This window comes from Arvicola amphibius, chromosome 5, assembly GCF_903992535.2.
Source record: "Arvicola amphibius chromosome 5, mArvAmp1.2, whole genome shotgun sequence".
Taxonomy (NCBI): Eukaryota; Metazoa; Chordata; class Mammalia; order Rodentia; family Cricetidae; genus Arvicola; species Arvicola amphibius.
Genome location: NC_052051.1, coordinates 7,400,590 through 7,423,692, shown reverse-complemented (window position 1 = coordinate 7,423,692; position 23,103 = coordinate 7,400,590).

Here is a 23,103-nt window from a genome sequence, read left to right as displayed (position 1 = left end):
TTTGGCCCCGCTGATATAAAAGCAGCTAACAGGGTGGGGTTTGAAGTTCAAGTCTAGACGACTGCAGGTGCCCCTTGATTTCCCTCTCACTGACGTCACAGAGTGAAGGACCAGATGTTTTCACATGCATCTGATGACTGGTGTGGACTGAAAACTGTCCGTAGGCCTGGGATGCCTGCCACATCCTGAAGGGTCAGGAGTGCGTGAGTCACAGTGAACCCCAGGGAAGCACAAGATGGAAGCCGTGTCCTTTGTGGACCAGAAGAAAATCACGGTGGCAACCACTGGGAAGGGGTAGGCACAGATGAATAAAATCTCGTGTTCCTCTGGTACCAGTGTTTCCACGTTCCAAACTTGAGACTCAGCGCCTGTCTGTCAGGCTCAGAAATGAACACATTAAGAGGAGAGGTACCCTTTCTCTGAGCAGTATTTCTCAGTGAAGCTGGCTGACATGACATTCAGGCAGTTTTCCATTGCCTGGTTGTAGCTCTGGCTGACACCAGGAAAAGATTGTTTTATCTAAACCTCTTCATCTTCCCTTTGTGCTATCAGTTTGGATGCTGTTTTGGAAACAGAGATGATGGGAAGGAGACATAGTTAAGGCAGGAAGTCATTCCACGGAGCCCCACTGCCTTGTCCTGAAGTACTTCCTTGCAAACAACCTTCCCATCTTTTTGTGTCTCGTGATTATTGCAGGAAATTGGTCTTATTCTCAACATGGAGTGTCCCTTGACTTCCCACCGTAGGCACTGGAATGTCCACATTCCACATTCTTATATTATTTGCAGACATTATTAATATGTCATCTTTTTCTTGATATGAAGTTTTCAAAATGATCCAGCCTTCTTCCGGGCAACTTCTCAGGATGATCTTCTAAACAGCTCACAAGGAAAGGAAGCGGTCAGATGTCTAGCTGGTGCTTTGAAAACAGTCCTGGTTAAGAAATGAGGAGGGTTCAAACACAGATAGACTCTACAGCTATTTTAAAAATCAGCAATTGTATATTTTTAACAATAAAATCTGTGTGTTTTACCTTTTTTTGCGGCTGAGTTAGGAAACAATGCGTGTATGTTTTGTGTTCATATGAAAGAATGAATTCTCAAAAATTATGCTCAGCAAGTAAGCAAGTGACGGTCTGTGCAGACTTCAACTTGCTGTCTTATGATCCACACTTGATTTTGAAAAGATGGGAGGTATACCTGGTTATTGTCCCAGAGTTAGAACTGCCTCTCCCAGGCTTCCATTCCCTATCAAGTCTACTCATATATATGTGTGTGTGTGTGTGTATGTGTATATAGTGTATATATACATGTGTGTGTGTAGTGAATATATATATATATATGTGAGTGTATGTGTGTGTAGTGTATATATATGTGTGTATAGTGTATAGTGTATATATATATGTGTGTGTGTATAGTGTATATATATGTGTGTGTGTGTGTGTGTGTGTGTGTGTGTGTGTGTGTAGTGGAAGAGCCCCTTGGTGAAATTACACTAGGGTAGTGGTGTGTTTGCAAATGTGCATGTGGACTCCAGAGTGTTGCTCCTAGCTATTGTCCATCTTTTCTGTGTTTATTCGCCATTTATTTATTTATTTATTTATTTGTTTGTTTGTTTGTTTGTTTGCTTGCTTGCTTGCTTGTTTGTTTTGAGGCAGGGTTCCTTTATTTGTTTTTAAGACAAGGGCTCTCCATGGCTTGGAGCTTTACAAGTCAATGAGGCCAACTAGACCATAAGTCCTGTGGCTCCTCCTCTCGCTGCCTCCTCAGTTCCAGGGTTATAAGGATACACTACCCCATCCTGCTTTTAAAAAGTGAGTTCTGGGTCCCTAACTCAGACCCTTCTGCTTGCAATGTGAACATTTCACCATCTGCGCCATCTCCCCAAGGGTTTGGATGTTTGCTTTCTTGTTTGAGCTTGTAACAAAGCGCTTCTCACAAATTTCTTGCTTGATGCATATTCATTGGGTATGCTAACATGAGCAAATGCAGTTTCATCTTTAATTCAATGATTTGGTTAGTCTGAGGGACTTAAAAGCCACCTGTGGAATAGAAAATGCCTCTGTATTTTCTGTAAGTACAAATTATTTTGACAAGAGTCTGAATAGGATATGGATCTCTTGGAAAAAACATTTACTACTTTTACAAAAGGTACCGTGCATGTTTATGTAGCATCATGTGGATTTAATGCATAGGGGCATTGTGCGATGTTGAAATGGGGTCAATCATTTGTAGTGCATGCCTTGCTTTTCAAGTAAAGAAAAAAAGCTGACTATAAGACACCCCAGTCTCCCAAGCATTGAAACATATTTTCCACTCAGTAGTAACAGATACCATTTAATTTATGAGTCATAGTGAATATCCCTGCCTCAGAAGCTAATTGACTTTGACCCCAGTTAGGAATTCATAATGTGAATGGAACAAAAGGTAGTTAGTAGAAATAAACACATCTTAACACTGTGACCTTATACTATTATCATTTTGAGACTGTGGTAGCTCCCGCTGAGAAATTATCTAGGCAAATAAATTATTGCTGTAAATACCATGCTTGCTGTTTATCAAACACAATTTAATTTCATGTCACCAAAAGGCTAGCGGTGGATTCATAGCCCAATAGCGTTGATGATGAAGACATTGCCTAATCATTTGTGCCTCTGTCCTTATGAAAAGGTGATTTTCACCATGGTCAAGGCCATTTTAACATGGTAGGTGTCATTTCCTTGTTATATAGGAAGGACAGAAGCTTTGCTCTTTAAATTTCATTTCCTTGCCTTTTGGAATAGGTATTGTCAGTCAGAAAATAAGTACATATTTAATTCACTCCAGCTATGTGTTGCTAGATTAAGAACAGTAAACGTGGCAGTTAGGAAATTAACCTCTCACAGCCTGGGCAAACACATAGAAATTTCAAATCCCTAGGAAGAACCTTCCTATTAGATGGATTTCTTTAAGGCATGACACATTCTCCAGGCTATGCAACTGTCCATAAAGTGTTCAAAGGAGAGAGAACATTGCTTCTTTTGAAGGTTGAAGACCCAGCCCAGCTTCCTTACGGGACACATAGAGAACACCTCAGACTTTATTCATCGAGTAAATAGAATCAACAGATCGCAATTGCAGGTCTCTGGATTAGGTTGACTAACGGGTACTGATGTGAGTGGAAGCTAAGTAGATCTTGTTGATTGCACCTGTCTTTCAGAAAGCCTTTCTGCCCAGAGAGACAGTGCCAAGCTCTGAGGCTCCTGACCTTTAAAATGTAGCATGGCCTTGAGCTTCCCCTGCTCTGGTCACCCTGACCAAGCAACCCACTGTGCTCATTTCTCTCCATGTTAGTCATCCCGCCTGTCACTCCTTAAACCAGTAAATACACTGTGTTGCCGATGAACAAAAGCTGTTTACATTGTTCTAATTAAAAGGAAGAGAAACACTGGTTCCCAGGACTTTAGATCTCAAAATAGTGTTTGCTGTGGGTTCAATGTAATCCAACAGCTCCAGAAATTTAGATTCTCATCCATTTTTCCTAGCTTATGTTTGCTCTGTTGTCTTCATCTTAAATCAAGGGTCCTTTTGCTCTGTGTGTATAATCTACCAGTTTAGGAACTCCTAACAGATGCCTCCAAATTCTAGGTTTAGAAATCATTGCCTCTGAGTGGCATAATTAATCAAATGACGTTAAAATGCCAACTAATGTACACAGAGGGACACTGTTTAAAATAATCATGCAAAGGTAAAATGGAGTCTGGATGTGGTAGAGATTTGATGTGCAGGTGCGTTTCCCAACATTCTCCTCAAGGATGAACTGCCTTTCCTCCTTCCTCTTGCAGGTACATGTGGTCATGTGACTTAGCCTCATCCAGTGGAATATGTGTGGAAGTGACATCTCAATTGTTATGTCTGGTCCACACAGACCCCTTTCTGGGTACCCTCAGTCCCTTTTCCATGTTCCAGCCAGATAGCAATTTGAGAGCTTCTGGTTAAATGCATGCAGCCTCTGTCGGGGTAATGCTCCCAGGTGGGTAAAATTCTCAGCCTCCCTGCTCACACATCATTTTAATGAGAAATAAAAAGAAAAAATAGAATTTACTGCAAAAAGCTATTGAAATATAAGGATTGTGTCTTTGTACCAACTACTGTCATCTAATACAGTCTTCATATACTATATATATGTATATATACATATACATATATATATATATATATATATATATATATATATATATATATATACCTGCTCACATACCTAAACAGCTTCCTGAGTCAATCACATAACTCTGCAAACCTCACAAAGTACTGTATCTACTGGTGCCAGGCATGATGACGGCTCAATTGTCATTTTAATCATTTAAGTTCTGTATTTGTTATGCTCTAAGACAGCTTTTCCTCCCATAAAGCTACAAAGAATTTCTGATATATTTTTGTAGTTTTATAGTTTCAGATTTGACATTTTGAGTGAACTTTTGTGCATGGTGTGACAGAAAGGTCAATGCTCATTGTCTTCTTTAGGGAATATTAGATGAACCAGCACCATGGATTCCAAAATGATTTTCTTTCTCCATTAAATTGATTTGACACTTCTGTCAAAACTGAGGTAATCATGCATGTTTGATTCAATGTCTGCCTATAATTGCTGTCTCATCATCATCATCATCACCACCACCATCACCATCACTATCATCATCATCATCACCATCATCATCACCATCATCACTATCATCACCACCACCATCATCACCACCACCACCATCACCACCACCATCATCACCACCACCACCATCACCACCACCATCATCATCACCACCGCCATCATCATCATCTAATTTTGCACCCAAAACAATTTTAATTATTGCTGCTTTAAAGTGAACCATTAAATTATGTAAGGTTACTTAAAGAATGTTTTTAAATAAGTTCTACTTTCAAATAATATTCTTTCTAGGATTATATAATATACCAGACTCATTTTACATATTTTTGGCCCTAGTATAAAAATATTTTAAGAATCCGCTTTCCTTAATTTACTGTGCAATAATAGAAATTAAGATCCCAGGTATTAGTCATCAATCTGATCAGTTTACACAGAAAGGGAAGATATGCATATTCTAATGCATGTATGCACAGAGACCTTAGTATGCATGCAAGATATGTGCCCAACTGTAAACTAAGCCACACATGAGTTCATAGCCCTCCTTTACTGTAAATCACCAATCCACATAACTTTCTATGTCTTCCTCTTGTTCATCTATAACCTCCCACTCCAGCACTGAAGATGTGACATCCAGAACCCACCATATGTAAAATGCATGTTTAATTCCAGCTTATGTATGAGGTAGCATCTTACTCACTATCCCATCCTCTCTGCGAGACAGCGACTCTTCCTCTTGAGGCTTACAGACTTGACTCACTTTCAAGGGATACGAGGCAGCATCCCCTCCCTCAAATCACTGAGTTCTTTTCCCACATTCATAGCCCACTTAGGTAATTTTGTCTGTCTCAACATCCATCCTGAGCTCTCTTGTCCTAAATGATTCTGTAATTTGCGTGCATAAAGGTTTACACTTTGTACCTTAAAGCCCTATGAGTTTTGACAGATTCACAAAGCCATCTGTTTATCATCACAGCCCTGCACTCTATAATAGTTCTACTGACGCAAAAAAATCCCTGGAGCTTAACTGACTAAACTCTTCCCCATCTCCTGCTTAACCTTTGGCAATTAATGTGTGGTGTGTGCGTGCATCTGTGTGTGTGTGTGTGTGTGTGTGTGTGTGTGTGTGTATTTACCATCATTGTAATTTTCTCTTTTCATGAATGTTAGAAATTAGGGTCATATGATACAAAATCTTTCAGAGTAAACTATGTCACTAACCAATATCTATTTAAGATGAACTCCTCTCTTTTATAATTGGTGTTTCCTTGTTATTTAAAAGATTTCCTATTCTTCTTGTCTCAGACTAGCTGTTAGCATGTTGAGTATGATGTGTGCATGGGACACACTTGGGAGAGACCCTCATTCCACACCAGCTCTATTTGTTTTTGTTATCTTGTGTGGGCATATTGCCACCCATATTTAAGTGGCTTTCATATTAGCTTTTTAAACATCTATTTACTATTTATTTATTTGTACGTGTGATGAATTTGCAAACACGTGCGAGCATGTATATGCCAGGTGTGCCTATGAAGTTCAGAGGAAGACTTGTGGAAGTTGGGTCTCTTCTTCCACCACATAGGACCTGGGGATTGAACTCGGGTCTTCACACTTATCCACTTCACATTGGCTCCTTACAGCTGTTGTTTCAAATAATTCTATGCCTTTTCCTTGTCTCCTTTGATGGGGGGTGGGGTGGGAGGGATGCTCACTGTGCTCTGAGTCTGTGCTTATTTATCCCTCGTTATTTGTGAAGCTGGTTGGAAGAAACTGAAGCTTCCTGGGGGAAATCATCTAAGAGCTGGGCATGGTTAAACACTATAAGGAGCCTATGTTAAGGATTACTGAGAATGCACATGTCATAGTCAAAGGATGATGTGTCCATGCCGTTGGTTTCTTTTTTCTTTGAGTGACTTGAGCCATTACCAGAAAGCCCCTCAGCTACCCAAGCAGCAGGTGTCACAATCCTTTCTGTGTCTGGTTGCATTGGCAGGAGTTGCCAGCCAAGTGCTCCTGCTTTTGGTCACAGTCAGGACAGACATACTGAAGGCTGGGCTCCTTTGTCTCCCATCTGCTGCAAGGAGCATTGCAATGGCAGCTTGGACCGAGAGCACAGATTCTGCTCCACGACACTCTGCTTTAGTCACCGCTGCTTCAGCAACCATGCGCAGGCTTCACCCTTACAAGCCCTGGAGAACTCCAGATGGCCCTGCTTGCCCACAGCTCTCCTCACTTGGGACAGGGGAGGGTACTTTCTCTGGCAAATTCGTGAAAGTATTGTTATTTGTGCAGTGCACAGCCTGATACTGGTCCTTAGACAAAGCTTATGATTGGTGTTAATTGGAAACTTTGCTCAGGCTGGTGCAAGTTTTGATTCGACACTAGCATAACATACCCATGACATTCTTGGCTTCTGGATATATAATCAGGCTACTTCAAGGGTCTTTTGCGCTAGCCTGGACATCAATTTCCATGTGCATCCCATTGTTGTTCCACGACAAAGACCTAATCAATAACTTCCTCAAATGCTCTTTGGATGCCTGTGATCTCTGTTATGGGATGGAGGGTGAGGCTGCCTGCATAAGGAGCAGGCCTGGGTCGGGACTGTCAACTATGTCAGTGGTGACAACAGCAGCTGCGGGAGGTGACTGAAAAGTTTCAGAGAATCTCTGAGAAACAAAGATCCCAGAGCATAGCCCTCTTAGTGCTCACCATGAGAGGTTGCTGAGAGGTTCCAGAAAGCAACTAGAAGAAGAAATCATGAGACTCTTCCCAGGGCCATGAAAGCACTGAGAAGGGGAAATGTAGCAGGAAGCTGGAGGTTTATGAGGATGAGGAGCCAGAGGTGACACACTTGAACGACTGTGAGCCATACCTGTAAGGAGAGTTTTGGAGACCTGTCAGGGTTAGAAGGTAGACCCCAATACTCAGAGTTCAGGATGTCAGGATGTCAGGGTTAGAGGATAGACCCCAATACCTAGAGCTCAGGATGTCAGGATGTTAGGGTTAGAGGATAGACCCCCAACACCCAGAGCTCAGGATGTCAGGATGTCAGGGTTAGAGGATAGACCCCCAACACCCAGAGGTTCTTGTTTTTCACAGCTTCCACTTCTCGGCCATAACTCCCCATCTTGTAACCCCTGCTGTTATATAGCACTTTGGTAACTTACACATACTTTCCTGAGTTCTTGGAGCACACTTATAGCATATGCATGTATATCACTGTATTTTTCTGTTCATTCCAGCATGTGGTCCCAAATAGAATCAGGTTTATTGCCCTCATGTCTTAGACTATGGGAGCTTTTCTTCCTGTGTCTTCTGCGTGTCTTAATAATGTTAGTTTTGTTACACAGATTGCATACAATACACACCCAGATTGCACATAACAGACACAACTAGTATGCAAAACACATACAAATTTTATGCGATACACACAGAAATTGCATACAACAACACACACACACACAAATTGCACACACACCCTTACACAAATCATGTTTTCAAATTCTGTCAATGCCTTGTCGGGCAGGTAGGGAGTTTAGTAGTAACGAACTGCAGGATCATCTCTCTCACTCAGGGTTGTCACGGGGCTCTACAGCAAAGCTTCATCTGCTTGCTTATTGGCTACTTGCTTCTTGGTTGACTCCTGTTTGTTGTGCACTAATGGCCATGCAATGGCACTGGCAGAGTTAACAGCTACACCAAGGCAGTTCCTTCCACACTTTGTTGCCTGAGTTTTGTGTGGACGGAGTCATTTCTTTAGATTTCTACCCTATCCATGTATTTCCTAGACTTTTCAGCTATTTTTCAAATTCTCTTTTTCCTACATATGTGTATAATTTCGAAGGTGGCTAGCAAACGGAGAAAAACACACATGATTAGCCCTTCTCCATGCCTTCCGCTCCCCTCAGCTTTCACTTCAATTTATAGTTGCTTTGCTGCTTCTCCAACTGCTTCCACTACCGCTAGCAAGTGAAACTTGGAGTTTGCTCTGCTCAAGCTGAGAGAGATGAAACTCCCTCTGGGCAAGAGGCTTCTAAATTGGTTACCTTTACTTAAAACAATAGCATTATCCATCAGTAAATGCATCCAGTTGATTCCTTCACTTAGGGCTTTTCCAGAGCCTGTAACTGGGGTTTCCTAAACTGTAACTCTCGTCATGCTATGCTTGTTACATTGAGTAGCATTGCCTAGGCTTCTCAGGCTCTTTTAATATCGGGAATGAACACATGCACACACACACACACACACACACACACACACAAACACTTTAATACTTCCCAGCACTTAAAATTGCATTAAATATGTACCTTTGAGTGAACAAAGAGACTTCCTTCTAAATCTGTCTCCTAGCCCATGGAAGAGAAGCAGTGAATGTCAGTAGGTTACTGTTCTTGCTATGCTGTATTGTATGGACATGAAGGCATGGCTTGTTTAGCAGCAGGCATGCACTCTGAGACAGTGTGCAAACATCATACAGGTGACCCCAGATGACATGGTAAGCCGCATGCACCAGAGTTTGGTGGGGCATATCAGTCAGTTGATCCCAGAGGCATGGTGAGCAAATCACCAGAAGGCAATGAAACCCAAGGGTAGAGGATGGAATCAAGAGCTGGGAACGCCAGGAGATGCGTGAGTCAGCTGCCAGGGCACCAGGCTTTCTGTTTTACTTTTTATATTTTCATTTTTATAATATTTAAAAATTATTAATTTGAGATTTTCCAGTGGTTTTTTTTTTTATCACATCCACTTCCTCCAGCGCCTTCTAAGTCATCTTCCTTCCCTACCTGATCAACCCTTTAATTCTTTCCAGAGTTATCCTCCCTCCCAAACCGATCCGTTTTGTGTCTACTTTTCCTCTTCTTTTTTAACGCACTGAGTCCAGTTTGTTCTTTCCATGTATTTGTGGACCCATGGCTTTCCACTGGAGGAGTCTCTCAACCAGGGGCCACACTCTTAAAGAAGATTAGCTCTTTGTCTCCTGGCAGCTCTTAGTTGCCAGTAGCTCTGTTCCAGGGTGGGAATTCAGGCTCACCTTCCCACTCCATGCTGGGATTTGGTCTGACTTGGGCTTGCACATGTTGTCACAAACACTGTGAGTGCTGTGCCCAGAAGACAATTTCCTTGTATCAAGCCTCGGGCTCTTGTACTCTTTAGTCCCCTCTTCCACAATGATCCCTGGACCTCGGAAGGAGGAGTGTGATACAGATGTTCATTTAGGGCTAGGATGCAGTCTCTTATACTCTGCACCTTGCCCACTTGTGGGTCTCAGAATCTTTTTAGAGAGTAAATAGAGTGAGACTTTGTAAAATAAAGAATAGTAGAGTAGATACCCAAGCCAACACCATAGCCATTTACTCTAAGCGTTATGCACTCTGCAAAGATGAGTGTGCTATACTTCATGCACCTGGAAGCACTGAAGGTTTATTTACATCAGCATCCCAATCAACGCAGGAGCAATGGCTCCTATTTGGAATAGAAGAGCAGCAGTGTCCCTGGGCGGCCAGAATTGTGCAGGTGTATCCGAATCTTAGGGATGTCCTTGGTTTCTATGCTGTCTCATGGAGCAAAGCACTGTTGTGCCTTGTCTGGCTTTATTTATCATTCAGATATGCATTAGTTTTATCTTTGGAACATTTTGAAATCTTCATTTTCCTATAAAAAAACATTTTATGAGACCTGAGAGATGGCTCAGTCGGTAAGAGCACTGCCTGTCTTTTCAGAGGACCCAAATTTGGTTCCCAGCACCTATGTTAGGTAACTTACAACTGTTGGTATCGCCAGCTCCAGTAAAGCTGATGCTCTCTTCTGGCCACTGAGGGCACTTGCATATGTGTGGCACACACACACACACACACACACACACACACCCGCATACACACATACCACACACACATACACTTAAACAAGCTTAAACACATACCAAAAATAATTATTGTCTGCATGTAAAAGTATGCAGATCAATTTTGTTGAGTATTTGTAAAATCAACTTTTTAGATTTATTACTGACAAATATTTTTACTTGCTAAAATCTTTCATTGCTATGAGCAGTGCTACAATTAACAAATACAATGGCGGGTTACTACACGTATTGTATATTCATATGTAGTGATTTACCCCCAACTCTAGCGTATGAAACAGATTGTGACTCAGAAAATCAGAGCAGTGTGGCTGTTGGTTTTGGTGGCTGGTCCTCCATCCATCTGTAATTCACTTTCAGTGTTATCATCTAATTTATTCTACTTAAAATGTTTTCAGGTTCTATTCTTAATACCATGCTAATAGGTATTATTGCTTTTTTATCATTTAGGGTTGGACTGCATCCCATAATGCAGAAATAACAGTTTCTAAGGTTGCTGCATTAGGCAATAGGTTCTTTTGTTTCCATCCATTTTTCTTTATTATCAATCCTGTAGCTATGAAGGTGTGCATGTGTTTATGTGTGTGTGTGTGTGTATTTTTAGTTCTCTTTGCTATATATTTAAAGTGAATTACTGAATTGTGTTATAACTGTGGTCAACTTTTGAGTAATGCTATTTGTTTCTGTGACTTACTTTATTGACACCACGTCTCTTGAAGTATAAAATAATTAACTAACTGAGCAAAGTTTGTGTTGAGAAACAAGTCATTGCTCTTTTACCTATGTTTTTCTGGTTTAATCAGTAAGTGGTCAGGAGACAGAACTGAAAAGAGAAATACTGAAAACTGGCTAAATGCTCTTAAGATTTACAGAACCTGTGTACTCTAAGACAGAAAAGAGAATCCGTATTCCTCCTTGACTCTCAAATCCAATTCTGGTCATAAAAGTTGAGAAGATACTTTTATGTTAATTTTAAGTAATAGGCGCCTACTTGCCTGGGCGTGTCAGCTCAAGCAAATGCTGTTGTTTATGGTATTGGAGGCAGTGAACTCTCATTTATGAAGTAAACTGAACTATTCTTAGAGTAAAAAAATGAAAGAACATTTGTATTATCTTCCTTGGTTTCCTGACTTATGTGATTTTCTCATTGAATAAGAATTGGTAGAAAAGATGGTTTTCCTTCATGGAAAACATTGCTGGTTTGCAACGAGACAACAGACACCTCATTAAACAAATCAGAAGAGTCCATAAAAAACAATAATTTTTCTTCGATGGGTTTTTGCAGCAAGAACTGTGTTGGGATATTTCATCTTCCTTTTGATTTAGAAATGTTGTCGGTTTTGGTTGTTGTTCCTTGAAAACTGCAGTTTAGGTACAAATGTTTGCAGATGTTGGAGGCTTGATTTATTAAACTCATTTCAGTACAAATCCCTCATGCAATTAAATGCCTATTCATGCATTCTCTCCACAATGAAATACTGTTAGCAAACAGCTCTGATATAATAGCGTGACAGTTAAGGGAAAACTTGGGTCTAAATGGCGAACAGAAACAAGCTGCTGTGATTCTAGAAGGACTAGCATTTTTATGGGTATACTTTCATTGTTGTTGTTCACTTTAAACAAAAGTAGTGTGTGTACATTGTAAATTTGGAAAAACCAAAAGGTGGGAAAAAAATCTGCACCACACTTTTAATCTTGATACCTAGACCTGAACATTCTAGATTGCCATGCGTCTCTTTGGTGATCTTCTTGTTTCTATTAATCTTCAGATTCAGGAATTTCACTCACAATTATTTAATCATCATCTCTTTTTCACGAACTTTGCTGAAAGGCAACATATCGTAGTGCACGCAGGTTCCCAGCACCCATGTCAGGAGACCCGCAACTACCTGTAACTGGTTCCAGGAGATCAGGTGCCCTCTTCTGGCCTTGAGGGAGTCCTGCATGCATGTTGTACATTTAAACTCATTCAGTCATATACATATGCACAAAAAAAGGAATATGGAAGTTTCTCTTCCTCCTCTCCTCCCTATCCTATTTCTTCTCATCTCCCTCCCTCATCCTCCCTAGTCTCTCCACCTCCCCTTTTTATTCTCCTCTATCTTCCTCCTCCCCCTGTTCTTCTTGGCTGCAAAATCGGTCAGCAGGTAAGTGTGCTTGCCACCAAGCCTGAAGACCTGAGTTTGATTCTAGGGACCCACATGGTGGAAGGAGAGAACCATGTACCACAAGTCTTCTGAGTGCTCCTGTGAGCCATGACATTTGTGTGTGTCCATGCACACACACACACACACACACACACACAGCGAGAGAGAGAGAGAGAGAGAGAGAGAGAGAGAGAGAGAGAGAGAGAGATCTTTTATAAAGAGTGTTTAGAAAAGACTCTTCACTGTAGCTCTTCCGGCATGCCTAATTTATCAGATTCTCATGATTTGGCTCAAGCTTAACCCTCCAACTTTGTCTCTGAGTAAGTAAATTATTCAGTATTTTGAATAAGAAGCCTCAAGACTGATGTTATATTCTTAGTTTAGAAAAATGCTATCTCATTTTCCTTTATATATTTCTTGTCTGTTTTTATTTATGAATTTTTATTTGTTTCTCCCATCTGCAGTTTTAGCATATGTTTGTGTGTATTCTACCCTCCAAGTATTTTATATTTTTCAGATTCTATATAGGATAAGTAATATTGTATCTGGCTTATTGATTATTATTAGTGTCCTTTAGCCTTATCTAAGTTACCAAAAATAGAAAATCTTCTTAGATACACCTGAAGAATATCCCATTGTGTGTAGATTCCAGTATTTCGTCATTTGTCTGTTCTTTTCACATCTTGGGTCTGGTGACTAAGGTTGTAATAATTATGGGCACACACATTTGTGTATCTAAGGAACTCACTTAATTGTCTTTGATATACTCTATCATTTGATAGTTGTATTTTTTTTTTTTTTTTGGTTTTTCGAGACAGGGTTTCTCTGTAGCTTTGGAGCCTGTCCTGGAACTAGCTCTTGTAGACCAGGCTGGTCTCGAACTCACAGAGATCCGCCTGCCTCTGCCTCCCGAGTGCTGGGATTAAAGGCGTGCGCCACCACCGCCCGGCAGATAGTTGTATTTTTATGTTTTTTAGACTCGTCCTATTTTTCATAAAAAAAATATAAGTCAACAGCATCAGAGAAAGTTCCCATGATAACTTTACTTGTGCTTTTTGCCAAATTTGTGGTCACTTCTCTTTTTGTTGTTCATGTGTGGGTGTGTGCACAGGCTCCAGTGTGACATGACGTCAGACGACAGCATTGCTTGCCAGTCAGTCCTCACTTTTCACCTAATTTGAGACACGATACCCTACTGTTAATTATTGCAGATGTCAGACCACCTGGACCACAATTTCTGGGGATCCTCTTGCCTCTGTCTCTCCCATAGCCTTGCAGGGGGACTGGGGTTGCAGGAGTATGTTACCTTGCAGGGGGACTGGGGTTGCAGGAGTATGTTACCTTGCAGGGGGACTGGGGTTGCAGGAGTATGTTACCTTGCAGGGGGACTGGGGTTGCAGGAGTATGTTACCTTGCAGGGGGACTGGGGTTGCAGGAGTATGTTACCTTGCAGGGGGACTGGGGTTGCAGGAGTATGTTACCTTGCAGGGGGACTGGGGTTGCAGGAGTATGTTACCTTATGTGGATCTGAATTTCTGCTTCATCCACTGAGCCATCTTCCCAGCCTCACCTAATTGTTTTTATAACAGCTTCTCCCAGCGCCGTATGGTCACACTCATCTTGACTTTGGTTTTCAGCTCCCTGAACTACAAAGAACTACCTTTGTTGAATACTTTTTAAGACACCTTTTGGCCATTTGCATATCAGTATTTGAAAAATGTCTTTAGGTTTCTTGTCCAACATGCTGTTTCTTTTAATTAATGAACTTTTTAGTTATGGAGTTGTATGAGCCCTCATGCATTTTGGATGCTAACCCTTTCCCAGTATGTGAGTTTTGGGTACCTTCTTCTCATCAACAGCCTCCCTTTTCATTTCACTTATTTGGCTTTTTCCCCTTTGTGTGCAGAGACTGTTCAGTGCGATGTATTCTAACTCGGTTACTTTAGCTTTTGTTGCCTGAACTTTTGAGGCAATAGCCAACAAAGTATCACAAAGATAAATATCAAGAATTTCCCCCACGTTTATGAGTTTTGTAGTTTCAGGTTTTACTTATAAAACTTTAATCCATTCTGAGTTGATTTTATGCATGATATTAGATAAGGGTCCAATTTCCTTTCTGCATGTGGGTGTACAGTTTTCCAAACAAGATGGATTGAAGTGACTATCGTTTTCCCATTGTGTCTTCTTGCTGTTCTTGTAAAAGAATGGTCTACCATGCTTATATCTATATTTAGAATCTGTGTTTTATCTTATTTGCCTATGTGTCTGCTTTGCATTCCACAATTATAATTTTCTTCGGTAACTGTAACTTTTTACATAATTTGAAATCAGGAAATGTGATGAATACTCCTTCCTCTCTTTTCAGGGTATTGTATAGTTCTCAAAGTTTAGAGCTGTTTGAATCTTTATATGAAAATGCCATCAAGATTTTGGTAGTATTTTCCTGAATCTTCATATTATTTCCAGTGGTAAAGATATGTTTATAATATTAATTATTGCAACCTATGAATACATAATGCTTTCCGATGTGTACACAAGAGAATTTTTCATACATATCTTATAGACTATGTTGTGCAGGTCTTTCCTTCCTTAGTTATTCAGTTTCTTCTTCAGTAATGAAGAATTTGTTCCTAAGTTTGCTCATAAATATTTTAGTCTTTTTGATTGAGTAGTGAGATTCTTTTCCTGAGTTCTCTTTTGAACACATTTTAGTGTGAAAAAATACAACTTGTTTTACGTATTAGTGGCTTTATCCTGTGACTTTAGCACATTTATTAGTGGTTTTGGTTGGAATGTCTGTGTTTTGTGGTGAGGGAGAGACGAGCCAGTAGTTAAGAGTGCTCGCTGTTCTTTCAAGTTACCTGAGTTCAGATCCAAGTCCTCCATAAGTCTTTTTCTGACTTCTGAAGGTATTGCACTCACATACATATATCCACATATCAAAACACAAGAGCCAGGCAATGGTGGTACATGCCTTTAATCCCAGCACTTGGGAGGCAGACACAGACAGATCTCTGTGAGTCCAGGTCCAGCCTGGTCTACAGAGTGAGTTCCAGGACAGGCTCCACAGAGAAACCATGTCTCAAAAAGGAACACACATAATTCAATGTAAAAACACAAATAAAATGGGGCCTAGAGAGTTGATTCAGTGGTTAAGAGCACTAGCTGCTTTTGCAGAGGACCCAGGTTTATTTCTCATCACCCACATGGCAACTCATAAACACTACAGTTTCAAGGAATCCAATGCTGTCTTCTGGCTTCCAAGAGCCTCTTCATGCATGTAGTACACACACATAAACATATAACTATAATCATACTCATTAAATAAGTAAATGATGATAATGATGAAGATAGATGATAGACATAGATATAGAAGATAGATGATAGACAGATGATAGATAGATAGATGGATAGACAGATAGATAGATAGATAGATAGATAGATAGATAGATAGATAGATGATAGGTAGGTAGATAGACAAATAGATTGTTTGGTAGATAATTTTAAAAAAGAAAAGTGAATGTTTTGTGCACAGAAGGTCATGCGTTCGTCAAGAAGGGATAGTGTTGATTTTCCTCAATTCGTATGTCATATATTTCTTGGTAAGGTCTGATTCTTCTTGTTCCTATATGAACTCCTAATTTTGCAGAGTTGATGAGCAATTCTGTGTCTACTGCATTAGAACACAAGGTTTCAATTTTTCTGTATTGACTTTGTGGCTAACTACAAAGTTTTCAAGGATTTACTCTATTGTGTTTTCTTTGTATGTTTGAAGAGAGTTTATTTTAAATTACAAATGAATATTTAACTTGTTAAACTGCTTTTTCATGTCTATTGAAATGTTTGGGTGTTAATATCTTTCATTTTGTCTATGAGATACATCGTGCCAACTGATGTTTATATGTGACTCTAAGTATCTGCCCCAGATCCAAAGTTCAGGCACACATGGGAAGTTCTGACATCTTCTTGCATTATGTTTATCTGTGCTGCGTTCGGGGTTTTTGCAGGAATATTCACCGTAGCTATCAGCCTGAAGCTTTATCACTAGAACAGTGTTGTTCTCATAAAGTGCATTGGGAATGCATCCATGGAAAGATCTTTTCTAATTTGTTTTTTATTATTTTAAAGCTAGAAATTCGATTTTTTTTTAGTTCACCTGTTTCTTTATCCTGTTTTCCCAAATGTCCCTTTTCAGCACCAAGCGAAAATGACTGCCTTGCTGCAGAATAGTCAGATGCTCAGGGTTTAAACGAACACAAACAATTAGTTATGCTAATGACAATTATGGGGAAAGTGCAATTCCATTATGTTCTCATCTGTTTAATGGCAATTTTCAAAATCTAAATATGTTTAAGGGGCATTTACATAGCATGTTTGATTAATTTTAATAGCAATCACCATTAAGTAAAACAAATTTGTGAATCTGCTCTACACGCCCTTCCCAGAAGTGTCACAGTTTTTCATAGGCAAGATTAAAAGGCTCTGTGCTATCGGGAGTCACACCGTTAGCATCTTGAAGGAGCGTCCATCTAGGGTAATCCCGGAGCATTCGTTGTCTCTCTATGTCACATCTAAACCCCTCCCGTTGTAAGCTTCCCCTTCACATTTTAAACTGTAGTCTGTATTCATCAGCCAATGTACTGAAACCAACAATCATAGTTCTGCGTGTCATTAATTCCAATCCACAGTGCAACTGATGGTTGAGTCCTCAGTGTGCTAAGTGTGCCACGTGTGTCAGGCTCTGGGGTAGTTATTAGACATGGAATGAGTTCAAGTTTCAAATATGACAGAAGCTGGCAACACACCACAGGGCAGCCTTTCTGGGCTACAGTGAAAGCCTTGTCTTAAATGAATGCTTATAAAGCAGTTGTCCTGGAATGTGAACTTTGGTATGGGCTGAAAGGAATAGTTCATAAAGCAGCAGGTATCCCATGGCTGTGCTGAGGCTAATCAGGTGGAAAGGCAGAGAGGGGATGTCAGGAGAAGACAGATTTGAGTGAACAGTGGCCTTCAGGGGCAGATTGCAAAAGAGACATCAGGTGGAAATGCAGTGATTGGGGCAATGAGCTACGGTATGATGTGTTTCTAGTGGGCCTGGAAAGGTAAACAGACTCAAGAGAAGTTAGAACACAGAAGACTTGGCCAATAATTAGACTGAAGAAAGAAGATAGCGTAGTGCAATGTAAAAGATCACATGACTCACACAGTTCTCATGTACATGTAGGAGTCTCAGTAGAGTCTCAGGTTTTATGGACTAAAATTTTAGAACTTAAATTTAGGACTCATGACAAGTAATCCCCCATATTAGAAAAGAGTTTCAGTGCCTGATGATCTGATGGTTGTGGAGTTTGCAAACTGGATTTTGTTTTGAATGGCTGGACAGGAAGTGCCTTTGGTTGACTGGGCCTAAAGGTGCAGTTGTGGAATTAAGCAAGCAGTGAGGGTCAGGGTCGAGTGGGTGGATATGAGGCTGCCAGTGTGTGTTGAGTAAGATTAGAAGGGATTGACAGCCATGTAGGCAATTTGGAGATGAAGAAATCTTGTCATGGAGGCAAAAAGAGTATGTCACATTCAATAGTCAGAGTTGTCTTCGTTACTTTTAAATTGCTGTGATAAGACACCATGATCAAGGCAACTTATAAAAAAATTCTTTTAGGGCTTATGATTTCAGAGAGTTAGAGTCCATGGCTTTGGTGGTTTGAGTAAAAATGCCCTCCATAGGCTTGTAGGGAGTGGCATTGTTAGAAAGTCTAGCCTTGCTGAAGTAGGTATGCCCTTGCTGGAGGAAGGGTGTCACTAGCGGTGAGCTTAGAGTTTTTTCAAATGCTCAAGCCAGGTCCAGTGTCACTCAGTCTTCCTGCTGCCTATAGATCCAGATGTAGAAATCTCAGCTACCTCTCCAGTACCATGTCTGTCTGTGTGTACCAAGCTTCCCGCTAGACAACAATGGACTAACTCTCTGAGTTGTAGTCAAACCCCAATTAATATTATTCCTTTACAAGAGTTGTTGTGGTCATGGTATCTCTTCGTAGCAAGAGAACCCCAACTAAGAGAATGACCATCATGGTGGGGAGCATGGCAGCAGGCATGAAGACCTGGCACTGTAGCAGTAACTAAGGGTTCAGATAATGAGACACAGAAAGCTGGTAGGGAATGGCTTGGGCTTTGGAAACCTTCTCCAACAAAGCCATTCCCTCAAACCTTTCCCTCAAATCCCACTAGCTGGCGATGAAGTATTCACACGTAGGAGCCTGTGGGGTCGATTCTCATTCAAACCATGTCAGCAGAAACTGGACTGGGTGTAGAATAACCTAGTGCACACACTCTCAGGCCTGTGTATGAGGTCATTTTCAGAGAGGTTAGGGAAGACCCACCCTAATAGCAGGCTGCCCCGAGGACCCAGAGTGAATAAAAAGGAGAAAGTGAACTGAGCACCAGGGTTAATTTCTCTGCGCTCTCAAACTACAGATGCAGTGTGAGCAGCTGCCTCAAGACACCACCTCTACAAACTCCCTGCCGTGACAGACTGTTCATCGAAAGTGCGAGCCAAACAACAAAACAGAACTGTTCTTTATATTATTTCTTGTCAGAATTTTGGTGACAGCAATGAGAAAAATAACTAATACAATTTACAAAGTATTTGGAAAACATTACTTGGTCATATCAAGCACTGTACTGATGTGAGATTTTCCTCTGTATGCTGTGATTACCACTGATACATAATGAAACTGGCTTGACCTCTTGTTAGGACAGAACTCAGGTAGGCAGGGAACACTAAATGGCATACTGGGAGAAGGAAGGCAGGAGGAGAAGCCATGGAGCCTCCGCTGGAGACACATGTGCTGAAACTTTAGCTGGTAAGTCACAGTCACGTGGTGACACACAGATTAATGGAGATGGGTTAAATTAATATGTAAGAGCTAGCCAGTAAGAAGCTAGAGCTGATGGGCCTAGCAGTGATTTAAATAATATGGTTTCTGTGTGATTATTTTGGGGCTGAGCATCCGGGAAACCAACAAGCAGCCTCCTAGTACACTGTACTTGACGGGAACCTACGAGCAAGAGGAGGTCTCGGTGAACTACCAATGGTGGCAACTTCCCAGTGCAGACAGCATGAGATACTGACTAGACATTTAAATTCTTTAAATCTAGCAGTAATTCAACTGAGTCTTGGGTGGTATAATCAATTGTAAATGGATTAAGAGTCTCTCTTGCAAAAGCGTATTATGAAATAACTAACTTCCTATTAAAGATAATATATAATTGACAGCTAATTGATGCTGTAGGTATTTTCTACAGAATTCATGATCCACAAATTCTTGTATTTATGCTTAATGATGACTCATGAATATTAGAAAATTCTGAATTTGTCTTTCTTTGATTTAACTAATTGAATCAAAATGTACTAAAGAAATAGAATTTGTATTTGGTACATAGGTTCCATTTATTGCCAGTGTTACCACCCACAGCTGAGAGCTGTTAGCTCACTTCCTCTGTGTTCTGCCTCACAACCAACCACTCATCACAACCAATCTGCCAGGAATGGGATGTTCAGTCCCCTTCCACTGTAAGAACCATAGGAACTCAACAGTTTCAGAGAAAGTGGAGGTGGCCAGTGAGGTCGCAAACGGCCGGTACCACTGTCCAGCTCTCTGAGCCATTTCAACTATTGTGCAACTGCAGCCAGCTACCTCCCCACAATACTTAGTGTCTGGGTAACTGGCTTTAGTTGACCTGCATGGCAGGGGGAGGGGGATGATTTGATGATTCTATCATATAATAAATATCTGTACTTTGATAGATTGTGCTTAATATTTCCCTAGAGTGAGCTATTTATTTACAGGTTTGGATGTTCTACCTATCGTGTGGAGTGCTAGTATAGCAGTCAAAAAAAGCATTACACATATTTTAAACAACACCAAAGACCAGATTGTAATATTCTTTTTTTTCTAATTAATTTTTGTGTCTAGTCCATCTATTCCTTTTTTCAGAACATTCATGTAATTATTCAATGACAAATAATGCTATTGACGTCTCTCTTCTCTTTCTTTCTACCTCTATGTCTCTCTCTCTGATATGTGTATGTGTGACCTGAGTATATGACTGTTCTTAGAACAAATGAGAGAAAATCCACAATTTAAGAGCCTTCTCATATCTGAGATCACTTCACAGTCCTATATTTATTTACATCATTATTCTCAGTGTGTAAAGAGGATCCACAAATTCATAATGTGTTATCATACTTCAGCTGTGGGATATTTAAGCTATTTGCAGGATTTTAACCTAATAAATACCCTGGCACAAAACTTTCTAAGTACAAGTGAGTGAAGCTATCTCTAGATTTCTTGGGGAGGTGAAAATTGTATTTTTACTACTTAAGGAGGCGAGCTATACTTTTTGCACATTTGTGACTTTGAACTGTAACCACTAAAATAAACTGATATGAAGTCAGGAATGCTATTCAGAGACACAGTTACTCTTTGGATTATTTTTTAGTATCATAAAGACCCATTTATAACTGATGTAATAATTTGTTTAAATTCAAAACATTCGTTATCGTACTATTTAATCTGTTTGATATCCTTATTAGATATGATAATGTATCTACTCTGTAGCCTAAGAAACACTTAGAGAATGTTTTTTCACTAACATGTGCATCAAATGAAGTTATGAAACAAAGATTTAAAAAGACATTCTATCCAAACTCAAGTCTTCACCACTTACCTTTTCCTCCCTCTTCCCACCTCTCTCCTTTCCTCATCTCTATTTTCCTTCTGCCTCTCAGTTCCTCTGCACCCCTTCCCATGACCGTCAGTTTCCAATTCCATTGCCCTGGGTTTGAGTACCTTTGATGGTCAGAACTTTTATAAAAATTGTCACACATCAGATCATTATACAGAATATTAAAATAAACACCAAATGTGGTAGCTTCAAAAAACAAATACAGGAAAGTAGAAAGAAAGAAAATAGTTCCTGAGTAAGACTCTTAACTAAAAGTAATGCACACATGTCTTAGAAATTCCAAGGGAAATTCACTCCCAGAGCAACCCCCTTGTGCAATAATCTGGTGGAAGAGATGGATGGCGGTGAGTATCCGCTATTCATTGCCCTCGGCTACTTAGGTCCCAGCTTTCTATTTGGCATCAGTTCTGTAGTCTAGGATGTGCTGAGTCGGCTGACTCTTGCTCCCATGGTATTCCAGGAAAAGCATGACAAATAAACTATGTGGCCACAGCTTTAGCTAGAAGAGGAATGAGCTGGTATAAACAGAAGTGAAACTATCTTCTTGAGTTATTTTGCTGCTATTTGTAATACAAACCTTATTTCAAGCACTGAATGGGGAAGAGATGTTTACCTAGAGTATAGGGAGGGCTCACAGACGGTGAAGTTAGAGGATGCGAGGGGCTAGGGATTCTGCAAGTGGCTGGGTCAGGCCTCCACCAGCTAACATATGCTCTCCCACCATTTTATTCTGAGAGAAGAAAAATAAGACTACACCCACTTGTCTCTGTGTTCAAGCCCAAACTCAGTCTGTATTCAGGTCTCTGTACTCATCCTGAAACACAAACACACACTCTGGGAGAAAAAAAATATTTAGAGTGCTTTGTGTACTGGAACGTGGGCAGAAGTGAAGTTTAAATTAGGGATTTGCACAAGTATTTTTCCATCCATTAGAAATATACCACGGTGGACACAAAGGAGAGAGAAGGAGAGAGCGTATGGACAAGAGGGGGCATAAGAATAAGCGAAAACCAGTAGAGTATAAATGAGAGAGAGGAGCTAAAGAGGGTTAGTGAGAGAGTCTAAAATATAGACAGGCATAGGAGAGAGAGAGAGAGAGAGAGAGAGAGAGAGAGAGAGAGAGAGGGAGGGGGGGGGGGAGGGGGGGAGGGAGGGAGGGAGGGAGGGAGGGAGACAGATGATGGTTATAAGCCGTACATCTTGGGTGATCCAGATCTTGAATGAAACGGCCTTTCCTACGCTCTCCCGTCTTAAGCACCGTGAGAAGACACCCTACTTAGGTTTCTGTCCAGCTCTGTGTCCAGCCACACTCAGAAACCCTTTCCCAATTAGTTAGCCTTTGGCTGCCATATGTGAGAATGAGTTGTACATTACTGTGGTATAGAAAGAAATCATGTCTATATTTGGGGCACTGGGCTCTCTATTGAGGGTGTGTGTTACACATGGAGACTAGAGTTAGTAAGTTATAAACTGCAAAAGAGAAGTGGCAGAGGCACGCTCCACCCCCCTCATTCAACCCCTCAGCTAGAGTCTGGCTTGCTCTAGCCTCTAGTGACTGCATTTGTAAGGCTTCTGTTTCCCCACCACCCAAATATCATTATATTCATTCTAGTAGACAGAATTCACCTAGAATCTTCTGAGTCACAAACTTCACGATCTCGACTCATGCTAACATTGAGTTAATTGGCACATGTCCCATGGATTGCATCTTAAACA